Raw genomic sequence first — 15175 nt, forward strand, 5'->3', positions numbered from 1 at the left:
TTCAATTAGGATTAAATATCTGAAACCGAAAAATATACAGGGCTTCTGTCTGTATTGTTAATATTTTACATCATTTCTTTATCAGTCAAATCAGGCATTTTCATCTGCAACAGCCAGATGTAGTCCAGCTCTGGATAAGTAACCACTGTGTAGGAAAGTAGTGTCTGGATGTAATTTTTTTTATAAGAGAATAGTAGTTTGTTAAATAATACTGTCTTATGCAATGGAGATGGAGTATTTTTAATGAATTTGGTTTATTATTTAACCCACCTCACAATTATTTTTGGATAGTGGGAGATGTTAGTAATGTAAATAAAAGGACCAAAATGTACCCATGGCTTAGAATAACTAGGTGATATCTTAGGCTCATCAAATTAAAGTAATTATGCAATTAATTTGTTATTTGTGATTGACTTATATTTACATTTAGAATTGTGATTGTTACTTTTGCCACTACTAATTTGATAATGGAATATGTGCTATCTCTTCTTTCTTTGTTTTGTTTCTCTCCACTATGTTGTCTCTCTTGCTCCCTTAAGTTACCCTGCTCTTCTTGTGCTTCCAGCACTAGTCTCTAGGAACCTAAGGACCCTCTCCAAATACCAGCAGGTTCACCTCACAGCCTTAATTCCCTGACCCTCTCTCAAGGAAACAAGAAAAGTATGTTTGCTGTCTAATTCCTGCCAGTAATACTTTCTACCATTGTACCATTGCTGCAGGTGTTAAAGCACGTTCTGAGCCAGGACAGCCAGCAGCCTCTACCCCCTCTCCTTTTGTACCTAAACACCCACTCCCCTCTATCCTCCATAGTAACCCCCTTTCCTAGCACTCACTCCTCCCCAGTTTTAATCCAGCTAACTCCCTCATATCTACCTGCAATATAAGACCGGTCCACTAGGTGGCATGCTTATCCTAGCCTCATCTCCTGCTTATCCTCTGTTTTTCTTAATTACTTACCTTAATATTTCTGTAAGTCCCAGACCTGCTATTAGTTCCTCTCACCTCACCCTTTACTACACTGTCTACTACTACCTTTTCTAGGCTCACTTATCTCTGTTTTTACCCACTTCTGACTTATCCAACTTACCTTCTGTAGCTAGTACTGCTGATAGTTTCTTCTCTAGCTGCTTATTTACCTGTCTCTACCTGCTCCGTTCGCCCTTCGGGCTCACTCTCGCTCCCCTCCCTACCTCCAATTCCCACCCACTCCCAAGGGTCCTACTCTTATACTAACTAGCCACACCCCTTCCTCTTCACATTACTCTCAGAGAACTTTACAATTGGCCATCTTCTCCCACTTCATCCTTCTCTAACCACTCCCCTTCTTTCTTACCACACCCTTCTCCTCCCTCCATCCACAGCCTCTATACTTCCATACCTACAACAAGACACCTAATAACTAATCCATTCAAATGTATAAACTACCTACCCCAGCACATTTCCAGCTATTACTCTTACTTATACTGCTACCATCTTTCAATTTTGTCTACTTATTCACCTCCTATGAACACCCATTATGTCCATGCATTCACTACCCAAATAAGCTAACCAACTCTCCTTCCCTACCAGTCCTCTTTAACCATGCTAAGATAACATCAACACCCAGCTATCTATTAGCAAAATATCATAGAATACTCCACATTAGATATAACAATCTCAATCTCAGGAAATATCTACTCCTAAACAGCAGACTCCCAAATCCAAGCTATCTCAAACAACTCCTCTCATTAAAAGATGGAGACATTCACCCAAACCCAGGCCCAACAACAAGTCCTATCTCTCTCCCTAACCCCAACCAATCCACTATTTATTCCATTACTAAATCATCTAACTTGGTCCTTTTAGCTCATCTCAATATACGCCACAATAATAATAAAATTGCTCAACTCCATGCTCTCTTAGAAGTCTACTCCTTTGACAGTCTCTGTTTAACAGAAACATGGCTAAAACCTGTAACCAAAGACAATGAAATCATCCCACCTGGATACAATATCCTGAGACTCGACCGTGTAGCCAAGGGGGGGGGGGGGTTGCTATTCTATTCAAATCAGGATTACAGTTAACCACTTATGACTGTAAACCACCTCTAAATACCAATGCAGAAATTCTCATATCCAAACTTCAACTTAACAATGCCAAATCCATCTATATTATCTGTATCTATCTATCTCCTGGTAATAACAATACCACCATAGAAATTATCCTTTGCTGGCTATCTCAATACCTGCCCCAAGAAACCATAATCCTAGGTGATATAAACATTGATTGGAATTGCTGTAGTAGTAGTCACCCTACCACCCACATTAACCTATATGTTTTTTCTCAAACCATTACCTCCCCCACCAGGATAAACAAACCTAACAAGAAAGTAAGCACATTAGACTGTATTCTTATAAATAACCATCCTCAAATATATGAATCTGGAACTCTCCCTGATGACATAAGTGACCACTCACTTACCTACATCATCAGGAATAAAACAAATGCTCCCATTCCAACCACTATCAGGAATATCAGATCCAAGAAGAACTTTAACCCTGATCTCTTCCACTAAGGGAACTAAGAGCATGCAACTGGTCTCCCTTAAGATACCTCCCTTTGGAAGAAGCTGTTAAATACTTTAATTCTAACTTCCTAGCCATTCTAAACCAACATGCACCAACCCGTTCGATTAGAATCAAGACCAAATCTGCCCTATGGCTTTCAAAAGTAACCAAACATAAAATCAGTCTCAGAAATAAATACTGGGCCAAATGGAGAATGACTAAAAACCCTGTAGACCAACAAAATTTCAGACAGCTAAGAAATGACACTAAGCAAGCTATATTGTCTGAATAAAGAATCTACTACCTACAATTTCAGAAGGCTAACCATAATAACCCACAAAAATTCTTGGCAAGCATTAACCAGTTACTACATCCAGGTCAATCCATTATACCAAACCCACAAAACACAGACCAGGAAAATTCCATGCATACTGCCAATGCCTTCAATACCATTTTCACTAATGCTATCCAAACACTAGCCAGTCAGCTATCACCTAATAGCTTCTCTTTACCTTCCTATAACACAACCCCACCCCCTCTATTTCTCTTCCATCCTGTCCCTACAACATGTATTCTAACCCCTATCCACAGACTGAAACCCTGCTCTCCTTCAGCAGACCAACTACCTGCTGAATATCTACAGATACCAGCCACGGCTATTGCCTACCCCATTTCCATTCTGATCATTAGAACTATTAATGAAGGTCACATCCCTAGCATATGGAAAAGTCTCCCATATTATCCCCCTCCATAAAGGTGGAAACTCCACTGAATTATCCAACTACTTTCCCATAGCCCTTCTTTCTCCTTTGGCAAAGATCATGGAGAAATGCATCCATAGGCAATTGCTAGACCACCTAATCCAAAATAACTTATTTTCCAGCTGTCAACATGGTTTCAGACCTTCCCACAGTACTACCACTGCCCTCCTTTCCTTTACTGATTGTATTAACAAAAAACAAAACTGTAATATGCTTTCATCTGCACTATTTATCGATCTGTCCAAAGCATTCGACAGGGTAAATCACCACATTCTCATAAATATCCTCAAATCCCTGTCATTAGATGCACTCTATAAAATGGTTCCAGTCCTACTTAGATAAAAGACAACAGGCTGTGCTTTGGCACAACACTCTATCTACCCACCTGCCCGTTAACCTTGGTGTCCCTCAAGGGTCCATATTAAGACCTCTCCTTTTCTTCATATTTATCAATGACCTTCATCTAGCAATCCCCCAAGCTACATACATACAATACGCTGATGACTCCACACTTATATGCTCAGCCACATCCAATTCTGAACTTCACTCCCTTACCCAAAAAGTATTTAACATAGTTGAACAATGGTTCACACAGCATTGCCTTCTTCTGAACCCCCAAAAAACTAAACTCCTCCTTTTCAGTCCTACTCATAAGTCCTCTCCTATAGATTTTTCAATTACATCCACTAATGGTACCATTATATCACCAGACCCAACTACCAAACTACTTGGTATCACCATTGACAACAACCTTAACTTTGATATCCACATCAACAATACTATAAAACTGTCAACAAAAAACTTGGCTCTCTCTACAGGATTAAACCCTTCCTTTCACCTACAGCCAGAACTACTATTGCACACACTCATCTAATCTCTATACTCCTCTATGCCTTATCCATTTTCACTAATCTAAGAATAACCTCAACAAAATGGAAATCTCCTACAATAACATAGCCAGATTTGCTGCAGGCAATACTTTTAAAACCCACCATTGCCTTATCTTAAAGCAGCTAGAATGGCTAGAACTACAGAATCTGCTCAAATACCACCAACTAACCACTGCCCATAAGACTCTTTATCAACCTTCCAATACTCCTATTCTAACTACCCTCATCACCCCCTACAATAATCTGAAGTCCTTGCATTAATCTCAGAAACTTCTGGTAAACACATCTAAATCTAACAACAGGGCTGGGGATTCTCTCTTCTCTAATACTGTTGGAAAATCCTGGAATCTTCTCCTCAGTGACCTTTCCACACTTTCCTCTATATCACTCTTCAAAAACAGACTGAATCTTTTCCTCAGAACACACTGGTTATGCCCCTGCACTAAACCTGACTAGTTATCTATTCTATCCAAAATATGCTCTGCCCACCCTAAACTTCTCATTAACTGTTCTATTTTCCTTATTAACAACAATTACCATTTCCCTTTACATTTCATTATTTCCATCCCTGTAGATACTTATTTTTGGGAAAACTATTAATATAATTATACATTAAACTGCCTCTTTTTTATTATTATGTACTGTACCTGTATGTTGTATTGCCTCTATGCCTCTTTTTTATGTACTGTACCTGTATGTTGCATTGAACCTGCATTTTACACTGTAATGATTTCTGTCCTCAGTAAATATTTCTGTTAACCAGAAATGTCTGTTGTATATACGACTGATGTTGTTTTATGTTATTTGCTGTTGTTTTATCTGTTTATCATGGAGCTTATCTCCCCGGGCCTCTACTAAAAATGGACATGTATCCAGTTAGACTAGCCCGGTCAACAAATGTAAAATAAATAATAATAAATAAATAATATGTATGCTAGCATTGTTATTTCATTGGCCACATTATTTTTCTGTGTTATTTTCTAAGACTTCTGTGCTTGGCAATCATGTAGCTGTTGTCACTGCTGCTCAGTCATTCTCCATCACCAGGGCAAAAGCCATTCAAGGTGTGGCCATTGCCAAGGCAGCCATCTGCCTTCAATTTTCCATTTTCAGGGTTTTAATTCCCTACCATGGCAGCTGATGTGAAAGCCTAGTACACTCTCCTCTGTGGTTTTGCACATTCTATGGCAATGGCTTAGCAAACTGAACCATATATCCCCAGCTCATAATGCTGCATGCCATACAGCTTTGTCTCCACAGCATGTCACAACTGCAGTGGGTTGGATCACCTCTCTTCCTCTCTCTCTCTCTCTCTCTGTCTCTCATCCTCCCTTACCTGGCTCCTTCAGTGCCCAAGCTGCTAATCCATCTTGTGCTTTCTGGTTTGCAGTCAGGGCTTTATCCCTTACCCCTAAAGGGTCTGTGTACTGACTGCATTATTAAGTGTTACAGGTTTTTAGATGTCCTGATATATCTTCTCAAATGTAGCATTACTGAATTTTCAGCCATTTGTAAAAGACAGACGTACCCTTTACTATTTGGACTTTTCTCCACATGTAGTAAATAAATCTATTACATTTGCTTATACAAAAAAACGCTACTTGGGTTGAAATCTTTTAGGAAGCTCATAGTTGCTAGCCTCCCACTTGAAGGAATCCTTTTCCTGTGGAGAACTGTTGAGATTATTACATGCTTGCAGTTGGAGAGTCCTCTTCAGTGGAACAAAGGAGTTCATGAACTGCTGTTGTGGAAGGCATAATCTATGCACTACAGAATTGTTTTAGAAGGTACGGGTATGCAATATTAATATGTATGCATTAATAAAGGGTAATATTAAGACCTCTAATAATAGATGTAATTGGAAAAAATAGAATAAGCAAGTCAATGCTAAAGGAAGGAGATTAGGAGATTATTGTATAGTGCAGAATATAATGCCATCTCCAAAGAAAATTTAAAGCACTGGAACTGGGTGGCTGAGGGATACTGATAGTTGGACCCTTCATTAGACAGGTTAGAGAAAACATGATTGCAAAAAGAAAATTATAAACAAGCAAGCAATAAACCTGGGACCGTTGTGTAAAGGGATGCAGCCCTGACTATGGCACAGATGGCCTCATGTACAAGTAGCAAGACTGGCACTTGAGGGGAGGATACGCTTGAGCACCCATCACTAGGTCACCCATCCTAGAAGGGAGAGAAACAGCTTGGTCCACTGCACTGGTGACACCTACCAGAGGGGAGGTGATTGCCCTCAGATGAGACCAGGCAAGTTGGTGCTACTAATGGTTCTTGTGCCACCCTGAGCTGGGGGAGGTAGGTGTTCATTTGAATATGCACACCCCAACCCCACAGTGGGCATGAAGGGAAATGGAAAAACTTCATGTTGCCCTCGCACACACTGTCCTGTTACAGTAATGCCACCTTGTATATTACCATAACAAAGTGCCTGCACCAGTTTTCAGCCTTGTTTGTTATACTATCTTTGACTGTAATATTTTAATGTTCATCTTGTAGATCACTGTAATCATTAGTCTGTAACACAAAACTTTTAAAGTCAAGTATTGCTAAGTATTTATTTAAAAACACTGCTAAATAATTTTGTGCCATCTTTATTAGTGTCATCCACTGCTTGTTTCCCAATCTTGTAATTAAGGGTATTTTTCAGACTATATAATAACTGTAAACTGTGGAGCTCTACTCCCTCAACCCCTTGGACTTTCTGCAAGGTCAGAGAACATACAAGATATTTTCTGAAAACACATTTCCTTCTAGTTTTAAAATATACATATTTCCTGCTAAAACCTGCTTTTGTGATAAAAATGAAAATGGTTACTTGCAATTCTGAAGTTGAGATATGTGGTGAGCCTTCATGCCTAAAATTAATATGAAAAAATCGATTCACCTAAGTTTTTTGATGAAACTGAGGTGCCACAAGATTAAGCTTTCACACAGTACACAGGAGATGGTTCATTGTGATCTACTGTACTCCAGGAAGGAGACAAATCCATACAAGCTATGGAAGATTCTAGACGTGAACAAATTATGACCAAATTTCACAAAATTGATTTCACCTTGTTGGATCATATTTCTCATTCTGATAAAAAGCTCAAAGATAATGAAACTTTGTCTGCACATTCAGAAAATCTGTCCCTATGATGGGAGGATTTAAAGATATTTCATTCAGGATGTCTTCCTTAGAAGTGAAGTTCAGCTTCTGGAAATGTAACAGGAAGGGGACACAGAGGAAGACATGTACAGTTTACTGGTATCCCTGACTGGGAAGAAGGCATTACATGTGTGGAATACATTACTTAAAAGCTGGTGTAATAGACTGGGATACAGGGTGTTTCTTCCCCAGCACCTACGAGCAAGGACCCCTAGATTCTTTCATGTGCATTTTCAAATGTACACCCTAAAAGAGGAAATTCATTCAAAAATGTGATCCCAAGGAAAAGGGAGGCCATGATACAAAGAGATGTGTTACATTTCAAGTACCCATTACACTATGAAGGAAGGGAAAGTCTAATTTTGTCTTCTGTATTCTGCATGACTGAGGATGAACCTGCAAAATCAGTGACATTTTATAGTCCTGAGGATGTGGAGGCAAAAAATCAAATGTACTACAAAATTCTCCAAAGGACACAACAATATTTGGGAACTATACATGAAGTCAAAGCATTACAAGTGGAGAGCAAAATAAACAATTGGAATCTTTTTCTCTTTTTCAAAAAAGAATGCTGCAGACCCAGACATCTGTATTTCCTGTGGCTTAAATAAGTTATATGGCTGAATGAACAGTTAAGAATTCTCATTTAATCAATCTTTTACCATTGATTTCCCTGACCCAGCTACCTCTTTTATGTCAAGAGGCTGCAAGTTTTGTATAAGAAGCAGATCTTCCTTAACATTCCAGACTTTAGTTAATTGTATTAAGATAGACGTAGATGTTTACATTTATGCACTGGATTTGATTAATTAACAGTGTTTAATCCTGAGGGCAATGGCTAATGCACCCGCCTGAATTAAACTTTTAATAATGGAAAGACAGGAAGGTGCACTTGCTGTGAATCAGTCAGAGATGAATGGCTGCATGAGCTGACCAGAACTCTTATGAAGCTGCTCCTTTCTCTTAGTTGCTGTCTTTTAGGCATCTCATCTAAGTTAAGAAAATATAATGGCCTTTTGTGGTACTGGATACTGTCTAGTTATACTATGAGGACATAGATTTTTACAGATACTACACTGAACATCTTATTCAAAAGCCCCGTTAATCTTAAGGACAATGGTTAGAGCATGCAGTTGAGTTTATGTTAAACTTTGGGATTGCCCAATTAATTATCAGCAGGTTTATTGCAACAGACAGCAGGTGACAGAAATAACCTGGGAGATTAAGAATGAATATCTGCTGTTTAAACCAACTGTCTGGCAGGGCAGTCAGTAAATCAACATTACCATGGAAGATTTCCAAGCACTTAAAGTAGCAAACAGTATTTTCTCTGTATTGTGTAAAGTAAAAATGGACTGACTATTAAGTGTAGATTTTGGGGACAAACTAGTTTAGATGCTGAACTTTGTTCATAAATAAGGCACTTGGACTTATTTTAAGGCTGGAAAATGTACTCACAGCAACAGTTGAAATTAATTTTTTTTTTACTTTAAATTTTGAAAGTTTTGTACTTTGTCTATACCTGCGATGGTTCACAAGTGGACATGTTATAGTCTCTGAACAGGTCACCTGAACCAAACTGAAATGGCTTAACAATGACTGGAACTATCATAGGAAAGAAAAACTCAAGACGACTGGGGAAGGCTTCAGACATTGTCAGCACATAACTATTGTTTGTTATAGGTTACTTAGATGTGGTTTCTGGTTTTTGGAAATTATCATGTAATTACAGATGCATAATTTGCAATCTAGGATATAAATGGGAAAGGTCAGTTTTCAGAGATGGGTAACCAAGTGCAATTGACAGGAAAAAAATATGGTTGCAATAGACAAAGAATACCCTTGTAAGTTCCTAACCAAATCCATAAGTGTCTTCACAAATTCACATGACTGTTGCAATCACATATTCTTCATCCTTTGATATCCCTTTGGTTGCCTGGTAGTGCAAATACCATAAAAACGCCAACAGCTGCCCTTGAGTTATAGTGACCCTCAAAGTACAAGTGCCTAATGTTTTTATAATATGCAAAAAAAGTATTATGGTGGGGGCAGAGTGCTCCCTTAAATGTTTCTTGGTGGTATGGAAACATACATTATCAGGAAGTGAAAGTAACATATTTGCTATAAAGGAAATATTTTTTTTGGAGTGTGTGTCCTGCAAGATTCAACAGTCTCTGAGCTCAGCTTTCCTATAAGCAAGTGTGTAGATTCCCTTTGTAACCTGCTCCCTCAGCCTGTTGCAAACAGACCCTGCTTTAGCTCTGCTAACATCACAGAAAAACCTGTCTATATTTCTGGTTCAGTACAGATGAAATGTACAACATGATACTGGGAAGCTGGTCAATAAATTCCTGATATTGTCAAAAGCCTCCAGTTTACTCTTCAAGACTTGTTCTTATTTTACTTGGAAGGTTGCCCCTCACCTGTTTGTTAACTGGCCTATCAGGAATGTGCTGCTCAGGCATTAAAACCCCAGCCCCTTCTTTCTTCCCATTCAGTGTTTAGTCTCACCTTGGAGCAGTGTCCTTCACAGACTGATGATTTTTAATAACTTGATTGATGCTGGTTTAAGCAGTGTTGAAAACTTGTTTTTCCCCTTGTTAACGTAGAAGAGTACTTACTGCTTCCTTACAAAACCAGTTTGTGACTGTGCACCATCTGTCCTGAGATCTCCACTTCTCATTGGACACTGTCAGTACAGATTGAATAGACTCATACACCCAGTATATCAAATTTACATATTACCTTGCCCTATGTGGGCTACAGAGGCATTTCCTTTTGAGTTGTGTTTCCTCCCGTCAGTCTTTGTGACAGACAGACAGACACACACACACACACACACACACACACACACACACACACACACACACACACACACACACACACACACCTCAGTCCATATGACTACCTTTCTTAACATTTTGGAGATTTGGAAGCAGTTTTAGAGAGTTAGAAAGTGGACTATTTACTGTTCATGTTTACTTCTGTAGATATTAATGTGCCTCTAATGCAATCACCACATCAGGAGTACCGGACAGGATAGCTCTGTGGCACAAGATATCATCCTTGATTTGCATTATTTATGTCACACCTGGTTTTATCATACATCTGTCACCTAAGCTGTTTGCATTGATAAGGATCACAGTGACAGCTAGCTGAGTATGACCGACCACAAATTCCTATGACAAACAGAAGTCTCCTGCTCATCCTTTGGGGTTTTCTAGGCATTCTCAGCCCATTTGAGCTATAAACTCTCCATCATGTTTTGAGTCTGTCTCAATGCATGCTCCTAGCAGGCAAGTATGCCATTCTCTCAGAAAGTGACCGAACAACCTTAACTGGCTTCTCTTAATCTGAAAAAGCAGAGGCTCTATGAGATTGTACTTTAATGCTCAATGCCTGGCTTTGTCATGGAGAGAGAACTCAGCAACCTTATGAAGGATCATTTCTTCTTGTAGCCATAATCTTCTTTTCTATCTGATTCTTCTGATCCTACATGAAGACAGGGGCATAAAATGGCTAGTAAACTGACGGTGTATTTTTATTCTTCCCTAGGACCCTGCTCACTGGTTTTCATACCTGTGCTCTGTTGTCTGATTTGTTTCCCAATGAGTGAGAGCCATGCATGTTTCAGCTTCCCACCCATTTTGGGGGCCTGATCATCCTGTTCATTCCTGTAGCAAACAGATTTAGGTATTAGGGAGTAGAGCAGTTTAGTTCTGCCATGAATGTCCCAACCCCATCCCTTCTAACCCCTCTCCATAGCAGGTTGGATAACTTGTAGTGGCTTCTGGGGGGGGGGGGGATGTGAGCACTCCCAATATCATTCCCATCTCAGCAGTGTACACATGCATAACAGTATGAGCATATCCTGGATTCAGGTATGGGTTATCACCCACTATAGTTACTGTTGTCAGTGTAGAGAACCAGGCCACCCCCATTCTCTACAGAATTCAGGTAAATTGACAGCTTTGCCATAGGACTTAGCTGCTGCTTAACCACCATAGACCATTAAATTCCTTTAGCATTGACATCACGTACCCACCTGTTGAATCATCTCCTGACTCCCTTACCCTCCACTCATGAATAAGATCCCTAGATACTTATACACCTTCCCTTGAGGTAGCCGTTTCAACTTCACCTGCAAAAAGCAATCTACTCTATTTTGAGAACGAACCATGATGTCTCATTTAGTGGTGCTGATTCTCCTGCCTTCTGTTTCACAGTCAACAGAGAATGAATCCTGTGTGCACAAGAATAATGGTTGTTTGTGACTAAGAGGAGAATTTTCTCTGCATACAGAAGATTTGCACCTGTCATGTCCCTAGATTTGATCCTTTTGAAACCTCAAGTGCACTTTGATATCCTGTCCATAGAAATCACAAACAGGAAGGGGCAAGTGGCACACTTGTAGAGTACTGCATCCACTTTGAGTGGATACAGCTCTTGCTATACAAATATATGGACTGAACGGTGCATAGTAGTGGCTTCAGAATGGTTACTGTTACATGGCTGAAGCTTGCAAAGTTGGAATTGACAATCATGACTGCAAGTCCAAACTCAGAAAGCTGAGAATTTTGAAAACCTTCCCTTACAGGAACAACTCTAGTACTTATTCCTGGGTCTGGAGTGGTACAGAGTTTCAGAATTTGGTGGCTTATGTGGTTTAGGTTTTTGGAGTTCAGAATTTCAGTGTTTTGTGTATGTGATTGCCAGTTTAGACTCTGCAAGCCTTGATCTTATAATAGTAAACCTCTTCAGAACCCCATCCTGTTGTAGCACCTCCCACAAGACATCACAATGTACTTAGTTATATGCCATCGCCAGGTTTATAAGATGCATATTCCTTATGGATAGTTATTTAAAAAAAAAAATAAATCTGAGTTTTGTGGGTATGTAGTCATAAAATTCAACATTCCTAGAATGGTTCCATCCAACAAATGATTTACTACTTAAGTTTCTCACGTTTGTTCTCCAGGTCAGACTGACTTGGAGTCCAGACACAGTTTTATGTTGCTAGTATCAACCATTTGAGAGATTTGTTCCAGCACATTGCATGCATCTAAATCTGGTGATAGGCAACAAGGATCACTCTATGTGCTAGATGTTTGGCTATTTTTTATCCTTTCAAATGTTAATGAAGCACAAGGCAACTGGTTTTAAGTGGACTGTTGGGAACATAACTGTGTTTCTTCTGACACCACTTAGGCTTATGACCTTGGGTATGTTGAGAGTTATTTAGACCTTTTGGCAATGTTATCTGTGTTTTCTGAAACAGGCAAGTCATGTAACATCCTACTCAATGGTAATATACATTTGGGCAAAGTATCAGCAAGAGTTAGTGCAAGAGGTCATCTCTTTCTCTGGGCTGCAACAGTTACTGAATTGTTTAAATCTGTGTTAGGGGTAAGGAGTGCAACAATTACTGAAATGGTTTAAGTGTGTGTAAGGTAGGAGTGCAACAGTTACTGAGCTGTTTAAATGTGCGTAGGGTAAGGAGTGCAACAGTTACTGAACTGTTTAAATCTGTGTTAGGGGTAAGGAGTGCAACAATTACTGAAATGGTTTAAGTGTGTGTAAGGTAGGAGTGCAACAGTTACTGAGCTGTTTAAATGTGCGTACGGCAAGGAGTGCAACAGTTACTGAATTGTTTAAGTGTGTGCAGGGTAAGGAGTGCAACAGTTACTGAATTGTTCAAGTGTGTGCAGGGTAAGGAGTGCAACAGTTACTGAATTGTTTGTGTGTGTAGGGTGTAGAGTGGCTTTGCCTTCACAAGAATTTGATTCTATGACTTGTCTGAGTGCCATTTCAAACACCATTTTGATGAACTGACATAGTACTTCGCTTTTTCATGTAACACTAAATTATGTAACTTGAAAAACCGAGGTATACCTCCCCTCTTCCTCTTTTTGCAGATGCAATTGTTAGGAAGGCCTGTGGAAATGTTGGCTTTCATATAATAATTTAACAGGTGTGATGTGTGTCTTCAAGAAACTTTTAGGATGTAAATTTAGTAGGGAAGTAAATATTGTGGGAAGAAATAGCCAGGGAATTGTTATGGCTAGGCTTGTACAGGCCCTAGGGCCAATAGCCTAGTATCAACCTATGAACCTATGAAACAGAATTATGAAAAAGTTGTGTGTTAAGTGTGTTTTGCAGGAACAATCTCCCACACCCCTGAACTTGTATATGCCAACTCCAGGGTCACACCAACTCGATGGGTGGCCGCATCTTTCAAAGGAATGGAATGAGTACCAGAGCCCATTAGAAACTGTATCAGCAGGGATTTGTTTGCAAAACAGTGATTGGAATTCTGTTCCTTTGTGTGTTGTGCTTCAGGCAACTGATGCTCAAGGAATTTCAACTCAGCCACTTCTAGACAAACCAAATATACAGCATCATAAGGGGACATAAAATCTGGTGTCAGCATTTACCTTAATGTCACTGACCCTTTTCAACATTGATAATGGAAGGAAAATGCAATAAATCTGAGTTATATAAACAGCAAGGCTGCACTTATTGCTTTACCACTGACATATGTAGAAGAACAAGTTTCATTATCTCTGTATAGGGCTTCTGATACAGATCCGTTCTGTTCTTCTGATGCTGGTCTCTAGTATCTGTTTTTATTTTTAGCAAAATTCAGTGTAATTAACAAGTTGATAAATAAAAAAAAATATTAAAAAGTTAAAAAATAGGAGCATAATAGAATTATGTAGAGTGTTTGAAGATTTTCTGTTTTGTCGTTTTCTTAATTGGTGGTATATGCAGCATTTTAATAGGAGTTACTAAATAAAAGTATTTTCATAATTCAAAAAGGTCAGTGAGGTTACAAAATTCCCTCTGTAGCTTTATAGAAGTATGTTTTTGAGCTTCTCTGTTAGTAATTGTACCTGGATTTTACACCCATTTAAAAAACAAACAAACAAAAAAAAACAGAATACCATTAGAGCACAGTTCTGCATGTATAAGGCAGATGCTGTATTATGTTTCCAGACCATTAATAAAAACGGAATAAAAAAAACTTCTTTAGGCCCATCTGCCTACACGGCAGGGGCTGATCTTCATGCTGGCTGGCATTTCTAACTAGAAGATCTCAATGTGTCAAACAAGTTTCTCAGCAGTCAGGAGACATTTAATTGAAGGCATTGAGAGGTCCCGTCAGTCTTGGATTACTGACTGCCCCTGCTACTAGATCATTAGACTCACTGTTTTGTTGTCTTATGTCAAGGATTTTCTGATGGCAGTTAGGGATTATTTGAGGAAATGTTCATTATTTAAGCAATTGTGGCTTCCTGTAAATACATGAGGAAATGTTCATTATTTAAACTATGACTTCCTGTAAATGTACATAAAAGTAATATGCATGCTGTGCTTAAAAATGTAGTCCAACAGTGTTGAGGCATCATGTTTCGCAACTGTAAGACACAGACTTATGTAGTAATTCCCAGATCCAATTCTGAGACCATTTAGCAGCAGAGCATGTAGCAAAAGGTTTTTTAAAACCACTCAAGAAAGGCAAGCATAGGTTACACACATTGTAAAATGCTATTAATCAAAAAAGATATCTGAACTTTCGAAAAAAGGAGTCAAATATGTCTAGTGAGGCTAACAATTTTAAGACATGCTAAATTTATGATGTAGGTTTTCTGAAATATATGACATTTAATGTTCATTACCAAAGAGAGAAAAGTAAAGCAACCCAAGGGATGTTTTTTTGGTGGTAAGCAGACCCGCGTTTCTGGAGAACTACCACTTCTGTGGAGGTGTTAGGAATGTAAAAAGTAGAAGGCAAATGCTCTAGAAGTGGTT

The 15175-nt window shown here is 39.0% G+C and overlaps 1 protein-coding gene across 1 annotated transcript in view; it reads right to left on the minus strand.

The window, feature by feature from the left end:
• Window positions 1-15175, minus strand: part of TRPC5 (transient receptor potential cation channel subfamily C member 5) — a 2601559-nt gene that overhangs the window by 866978 nt on the left and 1719406 nt on the right. The gene's annotated exons all lie outside the window — the stretch shown is intronic.

The sequence above is a fragment of the Protopterus annectens genome, chromosome 15.part0 (assembly GCF_019279795.1).
Source record: "Protopterus annectens isolate FY-2018-M chromosome 15.part0, PAN1.0, whole genome shotgun sequence".
Lineage (NCBI taxonomy): Eukaryota > Metazoa > Chordata > Ceratodontiformes > Protopteridae > Protopterus > Protopterus annectens.